Source organism: Hippocampus zosterae, chromosome 1 (assembly GCF_025434085.1).
Source record: "Hippocampus zosterae strain Florida chromosome 1, ASM2543408v3, whole genome shotgun sequence".
Taxonomy (NCBI): Eukaryota; Metazoa; Chordata; class Actinopteri; order Syngnathiformes; family Syngnathidae; genus Hippocampus; species Hippocampus zosterae.
The window spans coordinates 19,383,201-19,394,000 of NC_067451.1; the positions used below are offsets into that span (position 1 = coordinate 19,383,201).

At 42.5% G+C, this 10,800-nt stretch overlaps 1 protein-coding gene across 1 annotated transcript in view; it reads right to left on the bottom strand.

Moving 5' to 3' along the window:
• The window catches only part of ahnak (AHNAK nucleoprotein), a 30,358-nt gene extending 20,026 nt beyond the window's left edge, over positions 1 to 10,332 (bottom strand). The window contains exons 1-2 of the mRNA XM_052061080.1: positions 10,048 to 10,332; positions 3,875 to 3,938 (exon numbers count right to left, since the gene is read on the bottom strand). The gene's annotated coding sequence lies outside the window, so the exon portion shown is untranslated. The remainder of the gene's footprint in view (positions 1 to 3,874; positions 3,939 to 10,047) is intronic.
• Positions 10,333 to 10,800: the final 468 nt, after the last annotated feature.

Here is a 10,800-nt window from a genome sequence, read left to right on the forward strand (position 1 = left end):
TACAGTACAGGAGATATGGACTACACATGGTAATTTCTTTATGAGCCGAGCATGCTTGTTATGATATCACAGATTTTTTAAAAATAATGAAACTCCAGAGATAATATTCAATAAACAGCCTGAGAATGTGCGTGAGGTTTATTCCTATTTCAAAAGATCATTCCCCAAATTTAAGATGCTATTTCCCGTGAACATTCTGACAGCAACTTCTTTGAGTGCCATCATGTGGAATAAACCGACAGGTGAACAACAGCGCAACATATAACATTACTGCATGCATCCACTCGGGGGGTCTGAGCAACTTTGCCAATGCATGGTGTATCATCAGAGCAATTTCAACATTTTGTAGCCAGCGATCGTTTTCATTATTTTAAAAAAAGTTTCATGAAATAAAATCAAGCTTGTTTTCTATTGTATGAGTTTTATAGACATGTGTCTAGTCAGATGGTAAAATGATGGGCTTTATTTATATTTGAAACATTTATTTCGAAGACATCAACTGCACCCTTACAATGACAATTACACATACAGGAATTCAAACCAGAAGATAATAATTGTTTTTGCTCCGTCAGCCAGTGATAAAAAATTATCCGCATTGGAACTATTACGGCCAAATGCCTCACAATATCAGCACGGTTGACACTAATTGTTCTCATGATATTAAAATAAAGCGAAGGTAAACCGTCTGTTATGTCTAACCATCCAGTCCACATTTTAATACTTCTCAAAATAACTATATACACTTTTGTACCGACATATTCCTTCCTCAATCAGTGAATGTCTTGCACTCTTTAAAAGATAACAAGCAACAAAGATCAGAGCAATCTGAGGCAAATGTGAAGAAACAACGCAGCAGACATCTGCCATTGCCACTCTGTTAGTATGAATTAAAACTCAAAAAAGACAACACTAATAATTAGGCACACAGCAAAATTGTGAACTTTTGCATTGGAGAATTTAGAGAATGTCATTGGATTTAAGATCAATTACCAAGGGGGTGCATTTCAGCATCACTAGCTGGACACTGCCCACGTGGGTGCAGCATGCTAATAAACACGTCCATTTTAAGATTGGTCCCGTGTGACTCAAGGGATCCGGAGACAATCTCAATCTTGCTCTCCAAATTAAATTTTCACAGGATCACAGCTCTGAATACAAAGAGCTGGGGTCAATGTGGCAGCAAATGCAGGGTGAAAGGATCGTACCGAAGACTATGCCAATGACTCGCAGGCATCTGCAACCTGATCCTCCGTCGTCGTTTTTGTTCAGTTAGTGTCTCACGTTGCCTCGACTGAGGCTTGGAATACGAATCTATTCCGGCCTCAGGCGTAACGGCTCATGTTATTTGACAGAAACTGTGATTACATTGCTTGAGAAGATCATTAAAGAACCAAAATTGGATCATATTAGACTCATTCCAACCACTCCATATAATCCCATTCTGGCTGTGTTTGGAAGAATAAGAGAATTTTCCATGAGATGTTGCTAACCCTAAACCTCATCCTCCTCACTATAAGCACTCATTATACACGAAGCAAAAAATAGCAGTCCAATAGTGCTTGTCATGTTTAGGTTCTACATTCCTGACATTGCATCACGGCAGTATACTTTTCATTAATTGAACAGACATAAACGCAGAATAAACACACTTAAAATGTTTGCTCTATAAATATATCTGAGTTGAGTTGAGTTGAGTTTGTGTCGTCAAGACTGAACATTATTCTGCAATGGATTTTGATTTTTTTTGCGCAAATGTTTTCCTTGGGGCTTATTAGACTGTGCGGGGGTGCCCAATGCCGCGTGGCCTGTGAGGGGAATCGTTAATATTTGTTTACATTCTTCCCTTTTACAAATTTGATTCTAGCTGTTCTCCTTGAATGAAATATTTGGGCTGCAATGTTGTCACAGCTTTGCTATATTTCTAGGAAGGGAGGTGGGGAGGGGCCACGGCCAACGGCAGCGGAGCCAGGAGGAAACAAACATTAGTGAGAAAGGAGAGGGCTGTAAACGACGGGGAAAAGATGAAAAGTGGGAGAGATAGCTGAGGAACTACTGGAGGAATGTCACCTTAAGAGATAACCGGAGAGGGAGTGGAAGAACACAAGAGAACAGTAACGCAAATATAACAGATGGTTATAACAGGACTGAGCTTCGAGGTTGGTGGGAGGTGGCCCTCAAGGGTAGTCCAAGTCCTTCAACCCCTTACAGAATTCCATCTCAAGTATTACATGTCCCTCTGCAAATAATGTGGATGCACAACTGTGCACAGTCTCTTATAAATGGGATATGGCTGTGATCAAATTGAACCAATCACATTCGAGAACATAACGTGGCTCTGACTGATCGCAAATAAATTCCAGTTGTGCTTTGAGACATTTTGGGACTTTTTTTATTTCTATTTTTTATTTTTTGCTTTGCTTTATTGTAGCAGCCAGGGGGGGTTGTGCTAACAGTGACTGGTACTTGGAACTGTTCATAATTTTCTCTGCCTTGACGAGGGTTCGGTTCAAGCTGAAGAAAAACAGCCCCATAATGTTCCCACCACCAAGCTACGCTCTTGGTATGGTGTGTTGTTGTTTTTTTTGTTTGTTTGTTTGTTTTTGGTTTTTTGGGTGATCAGCAGTGTTGTATTTACACCAAACATAGCTTTTGGAATTATGGCCGACAAGTTTTATAACCATAACCAGATCCGATCACATTTTGCCATATGTATTTTTCAAATTTGATTCCAATTTTACTTCCACTCACATCTGTTTTAAAATTATTTGAGTTGTACAGGTTATAGGTCACAGTACGGGTGGAAATTTGAGGTGTGTGTGTGTGTGTGGGGGGGGGGTATTTATAAAAAAAAATGTCACAAAAACCTAGCATTTTAACTGGAGCGTGGAGACTTTTTATATCTACTGTAATCGGGCATCCTGTCATCAGCTAGGATCATGTAATTCCATGCAGACTGATCCTCTATGAGTAAGCTTGTGTTCATCATAAGACAGGCACGCAGCCGCACACCATGACAGTCATTATCAGTTTTTTCTCTTCCTACGTCAGTGTCCCATTCTTTGTGTTCACAAACAGGTTTCCTGTAGAACTCTTTAAAGGGGATGGAAATTAAAGCAGAGAGATGAAACACTCCATCATCGTATGTACTGTGGTTTGGATCAGGACAGTGAGCCAGGCAAAGGCCTTTATTTACTGGGCTGTGACCAAAGAACATATGGATGTCTCTCTCTCTCTCTCTCTCTCTCCCTGCTCTGCTCTTGAACTACAGAGACAGCAGCCCAACTTGGGAACGACCTCCAAGCGGTGTTGGGCGTGCCTTCGGGCTACGAACAGTTCCCAGTCAACAGCCGACAACTGAGTCTGCAGGTACCCGGGTCGCTGCGGCTTTAAGAGACGCTTTGGGACCCAGTTGGAGGTTGCGCAACAGAGACAGCATCGTGGTCTCTACTCGCCTTTTTTTCGGCTCAGAGGGAATAAATCATCCGATGCTACTGACTTAAAGCGGGCGACACTGGCAGGCTCTTATAGACTTATTTCATAAAAAGCGGAAAGGGCGAGCGAGGAGCCCAACAGGTGGTAGCCGGGGGAAGGAAAAGAAAAAAGGGGGAAACGGGGTGGAGAAGTATCAGGTTTCTGTTCTAGTTCGAAAGGCACAGGCACGATCTGGAGTCAAAGGAGGCTTTGCAACAAACATTCCAGCACTTGTTGCTCTCTGTCTGCATAATGGAGGGCTGTTCTGAAGTCACACTGACAAGATGGCCTTGGAGTGCACAAGTGGGAGGGTGGGATCAGAAGTCTTGTTTTGATTCCCCAAACAGTAACAGATGTGTAGAGAGGATTCATATTTGACATGAAGACAGACAAGGACATATACCTTGGATAGCTCAAGCGAGGCCACGGGCTTCAGTCCGATACGTTGGTTCTTGTTTTCTTGACTTCTGGTGACAGAAAAGCAGACAGGATGAGAATGTATTGAACATGATATGACCACATTGCATTTTCATCGCAATGAACAATCTTCACTCTTCAAGTCAGCTGCTTGGCTGTTCCAAAAAACGGTGGGATGATGATTATTAGATCTGAAGTTCGAGTTCAAAAGTGAAAAGTTAAATGTCCATGACATATCGCCAACTTTTTATCATGTTGTTAACATTCGACACGCCGAGTTTTATCATGTGTAAATATTTGCACAGCCCGAAACGTATCTCCATTTTTAAAGTCTCACTTTTCTTGCGATGTTAATATGCTTTCTTGCTGCGACTTGCCCTAGCTCTTACATGACGAGCGCAGATTGTTGCTTCAGCCCACTCGCGCATTTGGAAACAAAGCCTTTTCTTTGTTAGAGCAAAGTATAAGCAGAACCAGACTCAATGTGTACAAAGGCAGGCATCTGCCAGTGGGAACATGCCCCTCGGAATAATATTTCTGCGGCAAGCTCTGCAGCTCCAGCATGAATCTTTCCCTTAGTCATCTATCCTGATCATTATCAACAGTCAGTTAACGAGGAGAAAAACATCGGGGAACTTGTCGGCCTTCATAAGACCTTATTTTGCCTGATTTTTCCCTTGTGCATTTTTGAATTGACTCTCCTTTCAAATCAAAGGGACGTTGCCGAGATAAATGCCACCCAACAGCGGTTTGTTTGCATAAGGAGACCTGAGGTACAGCAGCTGTGCACACTTTGCATCCCGCACCCTTGTTGCAGGATCATAATCGTCAGGGTGCTATTGAAGCAGCAATTCAACTAAATCATGCAAACAAACTCACAGCCGTATTCACGTAATCTATCGAAAACCAAATTAGATGGGTGTCTGATCTGCATGAGGTTACAACTCGCTTGGGGTGAGATTTTGTGCCGGTTTGCTTGCACTGATTTCAGAGATACCGCTCCTCCGGCCTTGATACCGATCAGGCGACCACACGCTCACAAGCGGACACCAAGAGTGGGCTAACAAATAAAAACGCATGTCCAGAAGAAAGCACAGTGCCTGGAGTCCAGAAGTCACATTGCTTCACCTATGCTTGCAGAGGGAGAAGCTCAGAGCATGGCCCCACCCTGGCCTCCACTCGCGCGCATTCCTTGATAGAGCTGTCGGGCCAGCTGGAAGTGAGCCCAGCCTCTCCCCACACTGACTAACTCCACAGAAATGTTCTCTTTCTGCCTCACTCGGCCTCCATTCTGTACCGCCAGGCCTGCACGAGCCCTACAAGAGTGCCCACGCAGTGAGTCCCGCACACCCCCAATGTGCAGGTTCTGCTTAAATAAACAAGAACGGCGCACGCATTCGAACATTTTCCTTTCCATCTCTAGCACACACTTTCAAACATCGGGTTTTTCGAAAATCACGATGAAATTGTTGATGGCTACCTCTTTGCCACAGTGGCTCATGCAAGGAAAAAAAATGCGCCTTGCTTAGACACCCAGTCCATTTGGGTCAAAGAAATCTGGGATTCAAGTCAGCCCGCGTCTATTTGATCGCCAAATGCAATCATTCTGATGAACATAAAACAGCAGCCGTGTGACTGTGGTAACGGCTCAAGTGTAAGTGAGGAAGCCACTTTGTAGGGTTTGGCAAAGCCAGAAAATAAAGGCCGCAAAGAAGAAAAGGAAGAAAGGAGGTAGCAAATTATTGTCAAACAGAATGGACGCCCTGTTCTCACACTGTGCAACTAAGTAAGGAGAGAAGGCCTCGGTTCCGTCTCCCTTCAAACATGCAGATAGGCGATGCATGTGTGAGCGCATATAGAAGGAATGCATGTCAAGATAAGTGCTCCACAGTCCACAAGCAGGACTGCGTCCCAAAACCAAACCACAAGACCTGAATGAGAACAAAGCCTGCCCACTGACGCCAGCTTGCCCGTTTGCTTGTTAAAACCGCTGTGAGTTCGGGAGACGTCGGAAAATAGAAAGGAAAAACAACAAACTAGACATACGCACAAGGAACTTCAACAGACAAAATGAAAGGTAAAGTTATGTCCGGGACAGGTTTTCATTGTTTTCACTTGCATTACTGGATATGCGAGGTGGGAGGACCTCTGATTGAATTTCCTCTCCTGAGGTTAATGTTTGAGAGCGAGTGTTTCCTCCAAAACAACGAGGATTTGTTAAGTCCCGTTGATTTTATTGGACAGATTCCATTCTTTCCATTTACGTAATATCAGGATGAAAGATAAGCCGAAATAACTGTTTTGCACAATAATAAAGCCGAAAGAAATCCTTATGGAACTCAAAATCAAGAGAGGCGCATTTTCTTTAACTCGGTTGACATCACAATGAGTGAAACGGTGCCACAACAAAAATAAGATGGCAACGTGAGGCTTTTGCACATGATCCCTTGCGGCATTACACACTTCATAATTAAGTCAGGATTTGTCTCTGTCCATTACAGCTGCCATTGGAACAAGAGCAAGTGCGAGTCCATTCATAGCGCTGGAGAGCAGAAGGTGAAGAGGAGGGCGGAATTGCAAGCATAGTTTCACAATGTATATTTATAGATATTAGACTTCCTTCGATGCAAGGCTGCCTGGCAAACTACACCTGGGAAAGGTCACAGAAAAGAAAAGCCAATGGGAATTCCTTTTCAGATTGCATGGCTTGGGGAAAAAAAATGGGTCTAACATCGGTGTCTTATGCGGTGAGAATTAACGTTTGCTGTTTGATCAAAGTTTCCAAAAATCCTGGCTCTGCTTTTTTCCAGTCGTCCGACATTGAGTGAAAATCCCAAAAGTAGTTTTTGGATGATGCTAGAAACAAAACAAAGGTCGAGGTAGACCTAACACACCCTGCGAGCGTGTCTTCCCTCATGAGAGACAATTTGGCTTGCAAGGTTTTGGATGTTAATCATTTTAGATTTATGGCAAATGTATTAACAAACCTCTCAAATCACTTTGTCTGCACAACAAGGCAGACAAATGCACACTGTGGACACTCTGAGACATTCCAAGCCCAAGTACTGGATGGACGAAAAGGGAGTGGCTGCAGGGTGGACTGTCTCGGGGGGCTCTTAAAAACTTCACACACTGTGGTTACATGTTTATACGCTGCTAGAGAATGTGTAAACTCCCCTCACAGAGACACTTTTCTATCTGCAAAACTGCTATTGTTTTGTTTCCTCACTCTGCACGAGGGTTTCTTTCCACAGATCTGTGATGTCTCAGAGTTAAATTGAGGCCTCTGAATGGCTGTCAAAGTGCAGGGTTAAATAAAAGCAAAATAAAACAGTAAGCCATAGTGCAATAGTTTTTAGCCGTTTTCTTTAAGTTCAGCTGCTATATCGATCCAAGAGCATTGTGGTCACCTCTTCACATTGGACCACCCTCCGATCAACAATCTAACAGACCCAGCAGAGGAAAAGGATGAGGAAGTGAGCTAGAGGCAACTTTCTTTCCGTTCCGTCTGGCTCATACTGCTCCTTTGGGCAGTCTTGCCATGCAATAAGAAAATAATACGGAGAAGGTGGTGCTACAAAAAGTGCCCAGCATGTCTTGCTGATAGTCATATTGTTAGTAAGCAAGAATATGCAAAAACTTTGGAAAAAGGTGATCAGCCGTTCATTTCTGGCGCAGATTCAGTTGCGCGCCCTTTCATTATCGATATTTCAATTTTCTTCTTTCCTCGTGGATCTAGGTTGGAAGTCATCTTAGTAGTAATAATTCGATATTAATATATAAATAGGGTGGCATGGTGATCGACTGGTTCGGACATCGGCTTCACAGTGCAGAGGTGCAGGGTTTGATATGTTCCTCTGGGTGCTTCGTTTTTTTCTCCCACATTCCAAAAACATACAATGCAAGTGAATGGAACACTCTAAATTGTCCCTAGTGTTAGTGCATATTAGAAAATGGAAGGAAGTGTGCGTGTGTATGTATATATATATATATATATATATATATATATATATATATATATATATATTCTTATGCTTACTGTATTTTGAAGATCAGTTAGTAAGATCAATTAAGTCAGTTAAGAACAAAAAAAATAAATCACATGACTTGATGCAAAAGAGCATGTGTTCCATGAAAATGTCTTCAACGACTTCACATGACACCATAATGTGGTTTCTGTGTCAATTCATTGCTAAGCAACACAAGTATTTAAACAAACGTTATTTGCCTGGAGCACGAACGAGTCCCTGTTCACTGGGGAGTCTTTCACAACCAGTTCTAAGCGATTCATCACCTCTGATCGATGTTACTTATGTATTCATTTTTGTGTCGTGCAGATACATGCACGGCACAAATTATGACACGAATTACGACATTCCAAGAGTGCTATTACCAAAGTACTGTACACTACATGAGACCCTTCGCACGCTCCAGGAGCATTTGGCTCTGTGAGTGGCGTACGTCACAGTCAGTCACCTTGACAGGAGCAATTTGAGGAACGCCAGACAATTACAACACCTCAGCAGACAAAATGGAGAGCAAAGAGTATGCAGAGAAGAGCAACAGTTCACTGAAATGTTTTTGTTTTGTTTTTTGGGTGTGGCAGGAGAGCGCTGCGGGGACAAGGCAACTGCACACGTTGACATTTAACGCTGTTAGAATTCTGCTAGAATTCAACACGAGATGAATTCTTGTAATTGTTTTATCCCCTTCCCTCGCCCCTCTCGTTTTACTCGCTGTGGGTGAATTTGATACAGATGACAAAGAATCTATTTAGAAGCAAAGCTGAAAATATGTCATCGTTGACCAAACTTCTGGATGCAGAAAAAACATTTTTGTCATGAATGTGCAGGGTCTAAGTTCCCCCTACATGCCTTAAACCTGGTTTCAATTAGCTTGTCTTTCCAAACCACTGCATTCCATTACTCCCCTCCTCACCCCTGCTCCCCCCCACTCTTGCCCCTCCTCGCAGACTCCCTCCTTCTTACTCGTCCGTTTCCCGTCTTCCTCGCGCCTTCTCCCCTCATCTCTACCGCCCTGTGCCCCAGTCCAAGAACCAAAGTTAAAAGCCCCACGAGGAAATTGAGAAAGACGCATAATTTGGCAAATAAAACATTTTCAAAATGTATCTATGAGATCGAAAATAGTTTCATTTAAACTTTCTACTGTCTGACACTCATGAGCTGGAATGTTATGCAAACCCCATTAACACAAAAAAAAAAAAAACATAGCTGACACATTTTCAATTATAAATTTTTGGGCAAACCAAATATGCTGTCAAATGCAGAAACAAGTGAAACTCCTCTTTGAATCGAAATAGATTTCCTTTTCACATAAATGCATGGAGACTTCGGCTGCAGAAAGGGTGTGCCTCCACGAGAAGAAGAACACAGGGAGAGAGAAAAAGGAGGGGGTGGAAGGAGGCAAAGGAGTGGAATCCACACCCATACTGGTTGGTGGCTACAGACGCGCATGGCTGCGTAACTACTTCTTCAACGTCCACATTTTTTGCACGCCTTCCCTTAGGGAACGCTTTGCAAAGGGTGACAGACAACAGGAAAACACCAAGTGATAAGCCTAACACTGACGATTTGACTCTTATCTTGACAGCCATTTCTCTATTCAACCTTTATCAAGAGTGAGGAGTACTCCAGTGCCCCTAGAAAGGCACCAAGTCACATGTTGCGTCTGGACAGAATTAGAATGTATCTGAGTGTTTGGTGAAGCAAATCCCAAATGTAAATGCAACGCAGTAATTATTACTGACTTCAGCTTTTATGCATTCAGTGCCTTTGACTCACACGCTGTTGCGCAGTTAAAGGAAAAGTGAAGTGCGCAATTCCAGTACTGCTCCTTCACGTGAAGCCTGCGGGTACACACCCACTTTTTGAACCTGCTCCATTTTAACTACAAAATATAATAATAACATTAATAATTAACACACCTTTGTAAGATCCCCGCCCTCAGAAGAAAAAGACCTTACAAAAGTTAGAACACGTCACTCGTGATCCACACTCGACGCAAATGCCATCTGAATTATGACAGGAATGCTGGACTGCCGAGTTTGTTAGTTTTTCCTCCTATAACAATCACTTGAGGCAAAGCTCAGATGACAGTACGAGTAAGAAGTATGTATAGTATAAAAAAAAGTAGCTATACCTGTGCGCACACGTTGCGCCCGAGAAGCCTTACACAAGCTTGAGCATCCTTGAAAACGTCGTCGTCTTCCCCTTCTCCCCAGCCCAAAAGAGCGCTTCTCAACTTTGATGAGATTCTATGACTTCTCCAACTTTTCGATCAAGCAAAGTTTCCAGGGCGTTTTCTTTCCCCCCCACCCTGCTCCGCTCTCGCTCGCTCCCTCCTCTCTCTGCTGAGTAGATTTTAACTTTTTTTTTCTCCCTATGTGGCTGCTCTTCTGGGCTGAGCAGAGTGCTCGGATAGGGCGCTGGGTTGAACTCCTAGTTTGCAGAGGGGAGGGAACCAGTGTGAGGGAGTGGTCCTTTGCAGCCAAGGGACAAACTACTGCTCCACATATATATACAGTATATACTGTGTGTGTGTGTGTGTGTATATATATATATATATATATATTATAAGAGCTGTCAAATGATTAAAATATTTAATCTAATTAAAAATGCAACTATCATAATTAACTCAAATTCACTAAAAATTAATCGTAATTACTCATGCATTTTTTATTGTTTCTGGATTTCCTTTTATATTTTTTGTCCTATTTTCCCCATTTTTATGCTCTCATCAACATGGAATCATGAATCAGTTTTCTATGTGCAAAATGCAAATATTTACTCAAATAACAATTTCGATTTTCAATTTTACATGAACATTTTTCACTAGGAGCAGTTATTCACACATAATCTCTAACACAGCCTATAGTGGATTTAAGCCATGGTT